At 36.2% G+C, this 16,710-nt stretch overlaps 1 protein-coding gene across 4 annotated transcripts in view; it reads right to left on the bottom strand.

Annotated features, from left to right (window-relative positions):
• Positions 1-16,710, bottom strand: part of LOC138697884 (adventurous-gliding motility protein Z-like) — a 137,633-nt gene that overhangs the window by 69,988 nt on the left and 50,935 nt on the right. For all 4 annotated transcript variants that reach the window (XR_011331627.1, XM_069823487.1, XM_069823472.1 and 1 more), the window contains one exon: positions 11,571-11,736. The gene's annotated coding sequence lies outside the window, so the exon portion shown is untranslated. The remainder of the gene's footprint in view (positions 1-11,570; positions 11,737-16,710) is intronic.

Genomic DNA, 16,710 nt, shown 5'->3' with positions numbered 1-16,710 from the left:
AAGCCGTATGAAGTTATACAAAATATGTACGAGTATAACAGAATATGTTCCATTTTATATGATAATGATAAGAGCTTCACGTTCAGAATATGACGCAACAATAGAATGATAAGCTTCAAATGTTTTGTGTGGGTGTTGCATACTGACTCTTCTAACAGCCCCGGTATCTGACCCTGACCTTCATTAAATTAATTAAACACCATGACTTATATGGTGATAAAAATAAATAAATAAATATTAGAATACCTGTTTTGACTATTACCTGTTGTATTCTTTTATTTAAGGTGACTAAGTATTATGTAATGTGCTTAAATAATTTTCACTTTAGACAACATATACTGTGGCGTAGATTTTTCCCTTCAAAATCAACTACTTCGATTCTTTCATTCAATTATTTTGTCATTAAGTTTTAACTTAGATTAAGGAAATTGTCCTCTTTTCGGTTCTAAAACAATTAATACGGTTACAAAGAATATTTGCTAGTAATTAGTTTTCAGTGACAAATAGATATTTTTAGTTATCACGTATTAAACGTAATTTCTTGTTTTTATATACATTTTATAGTAATAGGCCTATAACCAAAAATTTCATTTGAATTTACAGTAATTATCAGGATTAAATTTGTGTCTCAGTTTGTTTTTGAAGTGATTTTCAAGTTAAATGTTAAACTGAATATGAATGAAATATATTTATACACAGAATCATTTCAGGCTGTGTTTCAATTTAAACAGAGAAAAAAAAAAAGCTCTGCTCTCAGGCAATGCGTATAGAATGAGTACCGTAATCAATATACTACAATTTTATTGTACAATTCATTCATGCATTCGAATGATTTAATCCTACAATGGAATAATCATTATAGAAATCATTTGATTGTTCTCAACAATTGAATCGGTCATTGCAAAAAAGGTCAGGAGTCAACTTTTTTACGAAAATGAGTTATGCATTGAACATTGTGATGCAGGGGAAAGCTCGACCAGTCTATGTAAGAAGATTATGAATATACTTTCTATTGTCTGACATTAGATGCAGCTCAGTTACATTCTGTGGAATATGCTTCTGGATGTAATGAAACAGAAATGAACATATGTCATTTTCACCTTTGTGTGCTTCTTCTTCATGATATATATAAAAATGTGAGAGATTAGTTTTTTGATTATGTATGCCAAACACATAACTGTCTCAAATAAAAAATGATCTATAGAGGAATATTTGGCAGCGGCAAATTTTGCATAAAATCAAAAGTCAATCCACAAACATTATTCCCTTCTAGACTAAGTTCAGAAATTTTATTAATATTGGCATACAATTTTTTGGACCTTCTACGGTGAACCATCAATTCTGCTATTGCAGCTCGCTTGACAGACTGCAAGATGGGAACTGCGTATGTTAGCTGGTAAAACTTGAAGAATCGGATTCTGACATCTTTTTACAACAAAATCTTACCTTCAAATATGGGTATTCAAGTTGAAATGAAAAGGATACAGGAAACACTATTAATTCCCGAGAATGAACATTTTGAATATAGACTATAGATTTTAAAGTCAGTCATTGCAAAAAGGTCACGAGTCAAAGACTCATGACCTTTCTGCAAGAAGTGAAAATTTCAAGCTTCGATTTCAACACTGTTTGAAAGTATATTCATAATCTTCTTACATAGACTGGTCGAGCTTTCCCCTGCATCACAATGTTCAATGCATAACTCATTTTCGTAAAAAAGTTGACTCCTGACCTTTTTTGCAATGACCGATTCAATTGTTGAGAACAATCAAATGATTTCTATAATGATTATTCCATTGTAGGATTAAATCATTCGAATGCATGAATGAATTGTACAATAAAATTGTAGTATATTGATTACGGTACTCATTCTATACGCATTGCCTGAGAGCAGAGCTTTTTTTTTCTTATCACCATATAAGTCATGGTGTTTAATTAATTTAATGAAGGTCAGGGTCAGATACCGGGGCTGTTAGAAGAGTCAGTATGCAACACCCACACAAAACATTTGAAGCTTATCATTCTATTGTTGCGTCATATTCTGAACGTGAAGCTCTTATCATTATCATATAAAATGGAACATATTCTGTTATACTCGTACATATTTTGTATAACTTCATACGGCTTGTTGTGGTGGTAAGCAAAGTGAATGAATAATCGAATTATATTGTGAACATCTATTATTTCGAATGGTTTTGATAATCAGGTAATTCGAATGAATTCATTAGATTTTTTACGTAGTACTGTAGCTTACCGTTTCGTGTACAGTGCAGTGGTTGAAACAAGCGATCATTCCGAATGGGGAGCGATCTGCCAGGCGATGTCGAGCAAGCAGAGGCCAAACCTGAGCTCGAGCGATACACACAAAGGGCATTCGGAAATACCAATCTCAGATATTGTTAAGCATCGCTCTCTTGCAGGTCTGCTACTGATCTCTGACATTTCCCGCTGATCTATTTTTCTTGCATCATAATTTTTCATTTGAAACCTTCTGTCACATTCTACGCTTTGCCTTGAATTTCACTGCTGCCTAGTTTCTGCTGACATTCTTATTCTCTCCCAGAACCATCCCTCATTCCCTTTAATCATTACACTCTCCTTAGATAACGGCTGGATCACTTTTGCCTCCTTTTGAATTTCTTCGTTCCTTTTTCCATCGGGATTCACTGGACACTTAGTTTTACTGCACTGTCTCTCCTTGGCAGTTCTCTAATCATGGACTCTTGTGATGAGAAGTTCTGCTGGGAATAGTCTGAGTAGAATTTTTTTTTTTCCATTTATCTAGAGTTTGTCCTTCATCAACACCGCGAAATGTCCATTCTCTCTCTCTCTTCGTTTAGAAATTATATTAACATCTGCCTCTTAATTTTCGTTTCTCTGCTGTAGTCCCGATCTGTCCTTATCCTCTTCCCTCTGTTATTTCTCAAGTTATTCATGATGAATTCCATTCAGCTCTTGTGTTTCAATTTCACTACATTTGGTCGACATTTTCCTCCACTTCCTATTCTAAAATTGCTTCCTCAATCTGGTCCTCATTTAGATTCAGCCCGAAGCTCTCACTGCATTATAAGTTCCCCTCTCATCTTCTCTGTTCTTCCTTCAATCCGATGATGATGATGATGATGATGATGATGATGATGATGATGATGATAATCTGACAGAGTTAAGGTCATCAGGGCTTTTCTATCACGCCACCAGAATACAAATAGGCATATAGAAAAAACAAATGCAGAGAGAAGAAGTTAATAAGAAATAGAAATACAAATACAAAATTTGTAATACAAAAGCACAGATGCAAAAATGCAAAAAAAAAAAGGGGGGGGGGATAAAAAATATAGGTAGCAAGATAAGATCATAATGTCTCAAAAAGTAACTTACTAATGCAATAAGGGGGGGGGGATAAAAAATATAGGTAGCAAGATAAGATCATAATGTCTCAAAAAGTAACTTACTAATGCAATATATTGGCTGTCTAATATATTAGTGATTAAAGAAAATGACTAAAATCTAGAAATAAGTAACTGATTGTACAAATGTCAAGGGAAACAAAACAATAACAGTTTCGACACACAATGTCTCAAAAAGTATTAATGCAATATATTGGCTGTCTAATATATTAGTGATTAAAGAAAATGACTAAAATCTAGAAATAAGTAACTGATTGAACAAATATCAAGGGAAACAAAACTGTAACAGTTTCGACACATTTGTAAAAGTTATATTTTTCCTTCTCTAATTGAGGGGTTTGCCGGAAAAAAGGGTGTATACGTCAATATGGCGAATTGAGATACATACAATCTAAGATTTTAAAACGCACCTGAATAAAATGTTATATACGCATGCAGCGCTGTCCTGCAGGTATGTACAGTACAATCAAAACAAAATTTCGCTACTATAATTGGCGAATTATTCACTACATTTTAAACCGTTTTCCCAAAGAAGGGCATATAGGTCTATCCGCCTTTCTTCTGGCAAAGCCCTCAATTGTCCTCCAGAGTTTAACTCTCTTTTGTAATGTAGTATTGTCTTGATGTAGTTTTCTAATTTTCTCGCTATTACTCACTTCATGCCATTTAAATTTTAGTGAAATTCTTCAGCCATTGATTTAAAATCCTCCATTTCTTGTCTCTGCTCCCTTTGTCGGCTCTGGTTAACTGAATTGAATTTAACGGAAGGGGGCACTATGGCCCAGCACTGCGACCTGTTAAGATCTATTGCGCTAACCCTGTGGTGACGCATTCCCAAACCCACACTAGCTGACCACACTAAGCTTCTCTGTATGCCCAGGTTTAGAGCAGGCAACCCCACTCGTCCCTAGGCCAGCACCATCCATGCATCGCCAAGTGGCATTCAAGGAATGCCACGGAATGATAACGAAATGGAGAAATGGTGTCGGAATGATGTAAATGACTAATTTGGGGAAAAGCAGGAGAACCCCGGGAAAACCACCACAAGTATCACTATGAATTTTTTCAATGAAAAAAATCCCAGACCTGACCGGGAATTGATCCTGGGCCGCCTGCATGACAATCTGAAGGTCTGACCATTCAGTCACTGCAGAGGGTTGGCTCTGTGTTAAGTTCTACAGCTCTAATTGAATCAATCATTTTAGAAAGAGCTCAATGACAAAAAAATATCAGTAGAGTGGAAAAACATTTTTCCTCTTACAATGTGGTACAATCCTCTGATTGAGGTTCTGGCTGATACGTAAATCTATTATCAGGCAGTACATCTCACTTGACGATATATGTCAGAGGAAGAACAATTGTTTGTAATGCATCTGAAGTATGACTAATATAATATGTAGCTAGTTGGCAATGTATGCATTGAAGGGGGAAAGGAACTGGCCACCCTACCCATTATCTCATGGCCTAGTTGCTTCATAAGTGGTGCCTTCTTAGTATCACTTGTGAGGTTCAGACCTGTCTTCGCACAGTTGACCAACATGAAATGTAGTACCGGTACTTTTAATTAAATTTTTTAGTCTAAATTGTTGTACTAGAAGGATTTGATATTTTTTATTCATAACCTTTTTTTGCCGTTAATTAAATGTCGGTTATTTTAAGGTGAAAGTCATAGAGTTGAGCCCTTTCAAAACTGACCACTGAAATTTAACATGATGGATAAGGTTAAGTTTATTATAGAATTTTTTGTAGCTGTTACAATGTTATTAAATAAAAGATATCAAAATTAGTTCAAAATATTCAACAAAATAATTTGTATCATTGATTTAACTTCAGTCTCTCACTTCCGAAGTAGACACACTTAAAATAATGAGTTCACTCTTGAACATCTGCACTGCATGTAGGCCAAGCTAAAATTTCTTCTTAGAAGCCTTTGTGCTCTTCTGGAATATAACACATAAGGCTCTTCAAATCTGCAATCTTTTTAAAATGTAGAGGCCCTTTTGCTGTCATAAGTTTTAAGCGATGGAAGTTTAACCATTCTTGATGGAGCTGGCAACTTTAGATCAAATGTATACTGTTCAAGACCAGCAATGTATCTTGGAGCAATTGCCTGTCCAGGGTATTCAGAAGAATAATCAAACTGATTGAACAAAGTAGGCTGAAACATGATTCTTTGATCACGTTGTTTGTTCTTTGTTTCAATTGCCACTGCAGTCTTTCTGTAAATTTACACCACCATTTACTAACATCCAAAACATCATCACTTTCCTCTAAAGTCACTACAAACCTATTATTTTTAGCAGCTGCTAGTATAAGTGAAACATATCTTTAACTGGAGATATCCTATCTTCTCTACGAATTGATCTTTTAATCAAACCAAAGTCCCTGTCACAAGCATTAAATGAGTCCTCTCTAAGACCCGGTTCACACAAGCGGAATATCTGCAGAATGACAGCCGCACCATTCTGAGGCCACATGAGCAGATGAAAGAGGGACAGAAGGACTTGAGGTGGACAGTCACCATAGATGCTAATCACCGTGCAGTACTAGTGTACTTCAAAATGCAATTATTGATAAGAAAAGTAAAGATGAAGACACTGAGTACATCCAATAGTCAGCAGTCCTTTATTACAAGGAACTTTTTATGTGTTGCTTAACTAATTGCGCAAGGAGGAATCAGTTTATTTTAATTAACTTCAAAATGACATTTCCCAGCTTTGATGAATTTTATCATACTTTGAAAAATGCCTTAAGAAAAAATATATTAACGTAAGACTGGCTATACCTGCAATAGAATGCTTTCTACAACATTTATGACAAATTAATGCCAATAGTTGTATGCATTTAATTGTTGAAATGAAACTGTAATAAGTAATAAGTGCATTTAATTTCGTACTCACTTTGGAGAAAATATATCACCGGTACTGTACGTATATTACGGTACCGTGCATTAGTAGAAGGTAAAGAGAGAGGGATTAGAAGGAATTATCAATAATAAATAGAGTTTACTGAAATGAAATATGTTAAGGTTACCATTTGTTTTATTTTCAGATACTGAAATGTTATCAGTGTTTATCACTTTTTATTAAAAGCACAGAGAGATTAATGAAGTAAAAAGTAAATGCCATAAATTAAAATAATTTATGTAGGCCTATTATTGTTTGCGATGGGCAGGGCATGTAGCACGTATGGGCGAATCCAGGAATGCATATAGAGTGTTCGATGGGAGACCCGAGGGAAAAAGATCTTTGGGGAGGCCGAGACGTAGATGGGAGGATAATATTAAAATGGATTTGAGAGAGGTGGGATACGATGATAGGAACTGGATTAATCTTGCACAGGATAGGGACCGATGGCAGGCTTATGTGAGGGCGGCAACGAACCTTCGGGTTCCTTAAAAGCCATTTGTGAGTAAGTAAGTGAGGCCTATTATTGTATAGGCTTATGCGAGATATATTTGACAAGGACTACTTATTAACACATTTCCTTTCTGCATCGGAATGTTCCATGAAATTGGGAAACAATACACAACAAATTCCATACTATGCTGAACATTTATTTCTGTCCTTGTACTCTCCATTTTGAATGTCCTAAATATATAGCCTTTTCTCATTCTCGATCACAAACACCTCAACGTCAACTTTCTCTACATCCATATCACCATTGAATACAATCACAATGCACAATGCACCACTACAAGTAAAAAAATTGCAACAGCCAGTACTACAATACACGTGTGATATGTCGACTGTGACTCAAGCAGACGTTAGAGAGTTTTCTCGGGGTACTCCCGTTTCCCCCTATCATTCCACCAATACTCTCCACCTTCCCCTCATCTATCATCTCCAATAGTAAAAAATGGATGGGGGTAAAGTTATGGGGGTAGTAGGGCTTACGGATTTCCGATGCTGATAGATATAGGAAGGGTTTGGGCTCATCAGCCCGCATGCCTGGCTCTATCAGGGGCTCAGATAGGATGCCTATCTGTCAGCCGACGATGACAGGAAGGGCTTGGGACTCCAGCCCCTGAGACTTATCAGGCTACTCGTCCGTGAAACGGGAACTAGCTCTATTAGGGCCTGATGCAAGATGGCCCACCTGTCAGCATCAGATTCACGAATGTCACTCAGGCTACCTGTCAGATTTGGTTAATCGTCGCATATAGGCCTATAGACACACAAGGAGCCAAAGCATACCTAAGGTATCGAGTCCTGCTCTCGTAAAAGCCAAGATATGTCGTCTGGACACTCGCCGCCAAGCTGCCGCGTCCGCTCGTGTGATTGATACAATATAATTCAATAGCCCATAGCGAACTTGCGGCCACCGTACGGCTTCTGTTCTGCTATGGGTGATGCGGCTTGCATGCGAAGACGTTCCACTGCCACAGACTGTCCGTCGTGTGTGAACTGCTACATTTAAATTAGTGTGCCATAGAAAATGGCGCGGCTGCCATTCCGCAGACATTCCGCTCGTGTGAACCGGGCCTTAGAGGGAAGAAATGAGTTATTTTGTTAAACCTTTGAGTTTCAACTAATGCACCACACATTCTAACCATAACATGGTTCTTATTTTGTCCAACTCATCCGTCCGAGTACAAATTAAGTTCAGTAACAATTCTCGCACGTGATTTTTAATATAGTCCAAAATAAATGAACACACATCATTCCCTTCTTTCTTCGCCAATCCTTCGTGATAAACATACATGACACAGTGGCCAGTTGCAATATTGTGAATGTTGAATACATTAATCCACAGTTGTCTGAAGTAAAATACATCTTGCACAGGGATGCTTGTAAAAGCCTTTGCATGGAATCAAAGCACAGTGATAAGACACTGTTACTTTCCAGGCACCTTTATTTTCTCTGTTTCATGCATATGAAGAACTTCTGGGCTCTACGTTTATGAATCATGACCTCTGCTGCTCCCACCTTTTTAGCACGATCATTTAAAGTAGAGCTTATAATTTTAACGAGAACCTCTTCACAAGTTATGCAGGTGTCAGTTTGTGGCCTGCCAAAAGTCAGGTTAAAATTTTCATGAAGATAATTTAGATAGTACTTGTATTTAACATTAGTATTGGGATATTTTTCCTTAAACATCTCATACATTTTCCTGGCATTGAATCGAGGGTCGTTTTTTGCCTGAAGAAACACACACTTCTGTAACTGACTCCATTTTGCATTGCATTGCTTGAACATAATATCTCTTTATTATATTCATTACTGATAGATAAAGTAAGTTCCTGAATGATGCCACAAAATGGCAGGTGAGTTGAGAGTAGAACTGAGCCATTTCTACGAGTGAAATGAACGATTTACGAGACAGCTTGATTCTCTAGTACTATATTGCGGAATTGAGCCCATTTCATACTGAATAGATGGGTCTACGGTCTAGGAACATATGGATGTAGAAAACTCAATTGTGAAAAAACATGAAATTGAGCCTTTCTTAAATGACTGATTCAATTATCAGTAATATTGCCAGTATTACTACTACCACCCATGTTAGTACAGTATATCGTTGCCTAGAGGTCTCTGTATCTTCGGCATTTTCCCCTTTACATATATATGATGTTTCAGAGGTGATGGTAAAAAATTTGGGGATGAAAATTAAATACGGAGAGAAGCAAAAACATTCAGGTCGGATGACTCCATTTCCAATCCAGTGAGACCAAAAAGTAGGATCCGGGTAGTGATGGAGAGGCATAGTGAAGTAAGGCATGGCTCCATCGTGATGTAGGCACATTCTCTGGTGATTAAGGGTACCTGCATTACCTGGTTGAGGTTTTTCCGGGGTTTTCCCTCAACCAATTGAGGCAGAATTGATGGGTAATTTTCGGTGTTGGACTTGGACTCATGTCGCCATAATTAATTCACATATTATTATCATCATCACCATCCATACAATAGCCCGGGTTAAGTTCATGGTGCGGCATGTTGTACTTGTACAAAAGTACGGTCGTTCGGCTACTCAATCATTCACAGAATAGGAATGGTAAGCACAATAAGCTTCAGGCTGCAGTGTAAGCCTTCAGGTCCCTCCTCCATACAAGGTACCTGCTCTAGTAACTAAGGGAAGACATACTGCACGAACCTCAAATTAGTGTGACTAATCAGACTAGAATATGTGGTCCAATTACATGGTGTTAGACAGTACCAATTCAAATATTGACAGCAAAGCCTATATCGGCTGCCTACCTGTCACACCTTTAAAGCCCATATCTTCTTAAGCTGGCGTCATAACCCGAAGTTCACGATATCAGAATCACAAACAAATAGCATAGATAGACCTCCAATTCAATCTATTCTTTCGAGAGGCTATTAATGGGATGTTAAAGCCAAGCCATGATACACAGTCCGATCAGTATCACAGGAATCCATTACATAAACAACATTATTACTAGTATTCTTCAATTATATTATCTCTCAAAGAGCGTAACAGTTATCAGTTTAAATGAAATAATTAATCACAATACAGTATACATACCAGTACCACAAGTGGTTTTTGATTCCACATACTGTATAGCTGTGAATGTAATGGTTGAACATTAAGCTGAAAACCATTGACAATACATTTCCTTCCCTATCCATTCTCTTCACATCAGTGAAGTGTGTCTTTAGTTTAATTCATTCATTCATTCATTCATTTATTTTATTCCATAGATCTTACATGAGCAATGAAGCTTTAAGATGTGGAACATGTCAACATTTTACAATATTACAATTACAATTTTTACTAATTTTTATAGTTTTACAATTTAGTAATTTTCTACAATTTTTACAATTTTGTACAATTTTTTTTACATTTTTTTTACATTTTGGCGAGATGTAGTGAGTTGAGAATATTAATATTCAAACGTAACAGGTTTGCCAACATCTAATCACTGATCAACTGAACAAATATGGCTAATATAGTTACTTTGTCTCCGACTTAAATTGTAAATCGGCTATAAGAAAAGAAGATTTTAAAGTTCAATAATAATATCAATTTTATAAAACTGAACATCCTGTAAGTTATGGATATTTATAATATCTGTTTAAAATTGTCAGATTGGCAATATATATAACCAATTTCTTCCCATCATTCACATCGGAACATAACGACCACATTCCTATTCAATGCGGGAAACTAAAGGACTTCTGTGAGGATACAACTTCCATCATAAGAGTTAAACCCCCCCTGATAAAAACACTCAGTGGAGCACCACATTCTTCCTCTATAATTTTGGCACGATTAGTTAGACTCACTCAGAGCATAGAGTTTCCAATATTAGCTTTAATTCTATTATTAGTTAGATATTACAACAGATACAACCATGACGTGCAAAAGATTAATTGATTAATATCATCTTCAACTAAAGAAATGATTTTCGCGTTATGCTATCCAAATATGCCCTTCGTGGTAATACTCGAGCTTGGTTCCTTCTGAAACATCTGGGCTATACCAGCACTAGTCAACTTCGTGCTTTCTATTGCATTCACTGTTATTTTGCTATAGATGAGAGCAATGGATAAAAATGTTTTAAATCAAATTGCAAAGTCTTTCCATACCTCGTAGGAAGATCAACCAGTAGCAATTTCTCTAGTGTGGCTTTTAAATAATAAAATTTCTGGTTATTTGTCATGCAATGAGAATAAACTATTGTGTATTATATTCCCTAGAGTCAATAAAATTAATAATAACTATTCAGTATAAAATGTGATTATTTATGAAAAATAATGTTATTAAAATTTCCAATATCCAACATAATCAATTTTATTGCTAGTTTCAAAACCCAACATATATTTTATTGTTACTTCCAAAATCTGACATATGCAATTGTTAATTCCAAATCACGACATGTTCAAATTTAATAATGTAATAATTCTTGCAATAGTACATATTTTTAGTTTAAACATGTAATTTTATCCTTAGATTTACTATTAAAGGAAATTATAAAAATCTCCTTCATATCTCAACACTGGAAATACTACAAATAATTTTTTTGGCTTTTTCTCTAAACCACTTAGAAAGCATATGTCGGGTTTTGGAACTGTACATCTCAAATATCTCTGTTTATTTGTACATATATTTATTATTTCTCATAAAACAAACAACAACAAACATAAAAATGCTTTACATTTTCTGCTCTAATGTCCGTGCATGACATCATAGTGTACTCACTCAAAGAGATGTTAATGAATTTCTGTGTGGTACGCAGTTAAGTAACTGAAGTTGTTTCCTGGGACACAACATCTTAAAGTCGAAGTCATAATCCATCTCAGACAGCGCTGTCTTGGCTGCGTTCAGTGTCTCCGGTGTCCAAGTAGGGAATGTGATGATTGTGACGCTGCAAGCAAAGTTCGAAATTAAATTAATCAGGTATGAACGTGTGAAAATATAATATACAGCTTTTTCCACATTAGCTAATATGCGGCTGATGAATGGAAATGTTGATGTACCCCATCGTTTGATTCCAAGTTTCGCTTCTTCCAGACACAATGTGCTTACTTTTAAATTGTGATCAAAGAAATAAACCACATAATCCCCTAAGCGAATTTTGAATTCCATCTAAATATAGCGTCGCAGCATGAGTTCTACTTGCTATAAATAGCCTAGACCAGCGGTCATCAAAACACTGCACTCTCAGGCTAGCGTCTGTTACCTGTGGACAAGACACTACTCTAGCATGCATTCATGGCTGCTGGTGGGTATGCTGTCTCTCTATCCCTTGTGCAGATGGAGCCTAGTTCCTTACCCTCCATGCACTCTACTCATTTCAGCGAGTGCTGACGACCACTGGCCTAGACTATATCGCCGACAAAGATATTTTAAAAATTAATATTCATTATTTTATACAACATTTATTTTATATTGCCTCATTTCCTTCATTAGAATACAACTGCTTTAGCTTTTGACCAGAATATTTACTTCATTGTTTGCATTTGAAGCCGAACCCACTAGGAATAATTACATAAAAAATCTCGTATCTCAGCACTGGCCTTATAATTTTCCCCACACAGATATTGATTCAATATAACTACCACTAGGTATATTTATCAGTGATATGTGTACACAAACAATCGGCTGTAATAATCCAGTCATGTTTCTTCACCTCATGGATTGACAAGATAATATGACTGTAATTTTTAATTTCAATGTAAGAGTTAAGTACCGGTACTGGATAAATTGCCACTTTTCGTCGAGTATTGGTACTTCACTTTGATGTCCCGCCTCATTTTATTCCAGCTTCTAGCCATATTATGAATAGAAGGTCATAATATACAAGATCTGACACGGACAATAATATACTATTCTCAACACACAACTCAATTTCAAAGCACATACACTCTTTGACTCTACACTACGAACGCACCCTCACAGGAAACAAGAGGCGCCAAGACCAACAACGACCAGTTCTGAAGATGACCCAAAATAGGTCGAAACATGTTAACAAGGTATGTTAATATTTAACACAAGAAAGTTCTTATCATACATATTGCGAAATATATTATTCAATTCGCTTATTAAGTAAATGATTGAGAAGGACCATTTCAGAACTCTGTCATGTTGAACAGTTTCACAAAGAAATCTGTTATATGTGGAATCCTTATACAGCATGAGGAACAATAATTATTTACGATACAATTAAAAAAATTGGAATTTTATTTCGCCAGTAAGAATGTTTGCGTAACGAGGACGGAGGCCAAGTCTACTATATTTAAAATGTGTGTGATATACTATACTTTAAACAGTCGTTCAGTAGTTGTAAATGGATTAGATAATTTGATAATTTAAGGGTAGATGGGGAGATATCGTAGTTATAAATGCTCACGCCCTATAGAAGAGAAAGATGACCATATAAAAGCTAGTTTCTATGAGGAATTGGAACACACTTTTGATCAGTTAACTAGATATCAAATTAAAATTTTATTGAGGGATTTCAATGCTAAAGTAGGACGGGAAGATAGTTTTAAACCAACTATTGAAAAAGAGAGCCTACACGTAACTAGTAATGTTAATGGAGTTAGGTTAGTTAACTTGCCACATCAAAAAATTTAATTATCAAAAGTGCAACATTCTCCCATAAGGATATACATAAATATACTTGGACTTCTCCAGATGGATTGACACGCAACCAAACAATCACATCTTGATAGATAAACGAAGACATGCTACTATAGTAGACATTCGAACCTTCAGGGGGGGCAGTCTGTAATTCTGACCATTATTAAGGCCGTAAGGCCTTCTCTTCCACTCAACCAGCAAAAAGTGTATATGCATATCCATGAACTTACAAAGAATTCAACAATTTGATTTAGATGAGAGTTACATGTATACAAGAGTTATTTACGAATTAAACAACAAAATACTATGAACTATTAATTAAACACTGAAATAAACTGTGTAGCAGAATTAAACTAAAATACATAGAATGTTAATATTAGATAATAGAAAGAGATTATTATGAGACAATTTTGAAAATACAGCACAATCAGGATGATGTCTAAAGAAAAAAGTAACAATGTAGTCGGTGATAGTTTAAATCAGTATGATTGGAGTGAAATGCTAATAAGGTTATCTTTTAAGCTGTTCTTAAAGATGTTTGTTGTCTTGCAGCCCCTAATACTTTGTGACAAGGAATTCCATTGACGCGAGGTGAATATTGTAAAAGATGATGAATAACAAGATGTTCTATGAAGAGGTATATTGTTGGTGACTGGTAAATCCGGCCCTGTAAGGAATTTCACCCACTCCACTTCTAACAGTCCGCACGCTGTCAACAAACACGTGACAAATAGTGGTAGAGGGTAGAGAAGGGACTGCCCTGCTACCGCTACTATTGATAAAGAAAACATTTTACTCACCGGTGAATCATAATGCTGTTGCCTCAATTATATTATCCTCAGAAACCGTTTTAGCTGTATTTGATAACAGCCATCCCATTAACTGAACACATTAACCTGTTCAAATATTTTATTTAGCCTACTATTACATATTACTTGGTTATTTTCTGTTACAAAAAAAGGGTGCTGTTTAAAAATACAGTCTTATACGAACGGTTGGATACACTTAGTTAAATCACACGAGAAATGCCGAAATTCAAACATTAACCGAAATGACATATTGCAAGAATGGACGAATTCCAATTGCATATTTCTGACAACAAAATCAGAGGGGAAATAAGTTTGAAAAGATTTCTAAGATCCTTGGTAAATTAGTGCGTACATTAGTTCGCCGAAATTAACTATTTCATCAAACATTTGTCGTGTTGTGAAAATAGCTAGCAATAAATGTTCACAAGAAAGAAGTGTAGGATCCGCAGTTACGACAGTGTGTGCTTCCCAGCTAGGCAGTCCGTGGTTCCATTCCTGACGTGGGGTGAAGTTTATCTCTATGCCACAGGACTCGGTAGGTCTTGCACTTGTCCTGTAACGTCTCCACGATGGTCCTGTATTGTGAGAGGTACTACTGTTGGTCCTGAGATATGTCATCCCCTTCATCTCGTTGGCTTGTTGAGTCGGTTAAGGTGGAGATAAAACAAGACAAAGAAAGAAGATGTGTACGAAGACTTGCCGAAGGATAGCGAGACTCCCTCGAATCATTAAGAAATGGACAAAGGGCTAAAGTAACGAAGTTCATTACGCGTCATCATCAGTAATTATCAAATCAGGCTTGGCATTGGAATCAGGTTCCCGCTTTCAAACTAGGCAGAGGGAGTCGGATGTTAACACCGAATGATTAAGTCCAAGACGACATTTATTATAACTAAAAACTTGAAACAATTACAAAGAAGAACACACTAACTAAACTAAATTGTTATAACAAAAACTAAACTAAAGAGCTAGTAATATATTACAGAACGCGAAAGCGACAGATCACCAGACCAAATGTTTTCAATACATACAACACACAGGCAGGCAGGGAGGCAAGATTGAGGAACTGACCACATGACAACCATAAACTGACTGACAGACTCTCGCTACTGAAGAGTGTGGTGGGTGGGGAGCAAGTTTCACCCCTAACTTCTCCAAGTTCTAGGGTCGGATTTACCAGTCACTAACAGTACTTAGCGTGCCACAGATAAGTGATCTGGTATTTACGTCGTGGTTAGAGTATAGATAAGAGAAACGAGAAGAAAGGTAATTTGGTGTTAAGGTGTGCAGAATTCGAAAGAGTAAAGACAAAGAGTGTAAAGTTCTGCGTTCTTTAAGTCGGAGCCACGAAAGACTTGCGAAGGAAGGTGATATGTGATCATATCGTCGGATGTTGCACACGTATCTGACGCACATATTCTGAGCTCGCTGTAACTTGACTGACAGTTCAGAACTTAGGTCACTTAACAAAACGTCACAATAATCGAAGTGCGGCATTACTAGGGTTTGTACTAGGGTAAGTTTTAGTTGCTGGGGCAAGAAATTTCTCAAGCGACTCAAACAGTGAATGGAGGAACAGATTTTTTTTTTTATCGTTTCTTTAACTTGAAAATTCCAACTTATTATCAAAAAAGAAGCCAAGATTTTTTACGACAGATGAATAAGGGATTAGCGTGTTGTTAAGAGTAACAACTGAAAGATTACTGTTATTAAGGGAGTTAACTAAATGCTTATGTCCAACTTGGATTAAGTGCGAGTCCGAAATTGGCCGCCCAAGTGGAGACAGAGGCTAGGTCACCAATTTAACTTGTCAGTCGATTCATTGATCGTATTGGGTCTGGAATGTATGTAAAGTTGTAGGTCGTCGGCATAGAGGTGATATCGGCAATACTGTAAGTTCTTTGATACGTCATTAATGTAGATAGAGAAAAGTAGTGGTCCCAATACGGAGCCCTGCGACACTCCTGCCTTTGTGCATCACCATTGGGAGAATTGATTATCAAGTGAAATTGGAGAATTAAGAAAAACATTTGTCAGTAGCCCAGCAAGTAGAACAACAAGTTAATATTAGGAGATTCAATATTCCGAAATTAAAAGACGAGGAAACTAAGCAACATTATCAGGTCGAAATTTCAATTAGGTTTGCCATTTTAGGAAGTTCTGACGAAGTTGAGGAAGAGTTAGATGTTAATAGCATGGAGGAAAATATCAGAGATAATATCAAAATTGCAGCTGAGCAGAGCATAGATTTTATGAAACCGTGGTTTTATGATTATTCTATAGTAGTAGAAAGAAGGAACAGGAAAAATTGAAATTTTTGCAGGATCCAGTTGAGGCGAATAGAGATAATTATTTCAATGAAAGACGGGAAGCTTATTGTACACTTAGGAATAAAAAGAGAAATTACTTGAAGGAGAAATTGAATGAGATAGGAACAAATAGGAAAA

The sequence above is a fragment of the Periplaneta americana genome, chromosome 1 (genome assembly GCF_040183065.1).
Source record: "Periplaneta americana isolate PAMFEO1 chromosome 1, P.americana_PAMFEO1_priV1, whole genome shotgun sequence".
Taxonomy (NCBI): domain Eukaryota; kingdom Metazoa; phylum Arthropoda; class Insecta; order Blattodea; family Blattidae; genus Periplaneta; species Periplaneta americana.
Note: the sequence above shows the minus strand (reverse complement) of the source record. Positions and strands in the feature narration are given on the sequence as shown.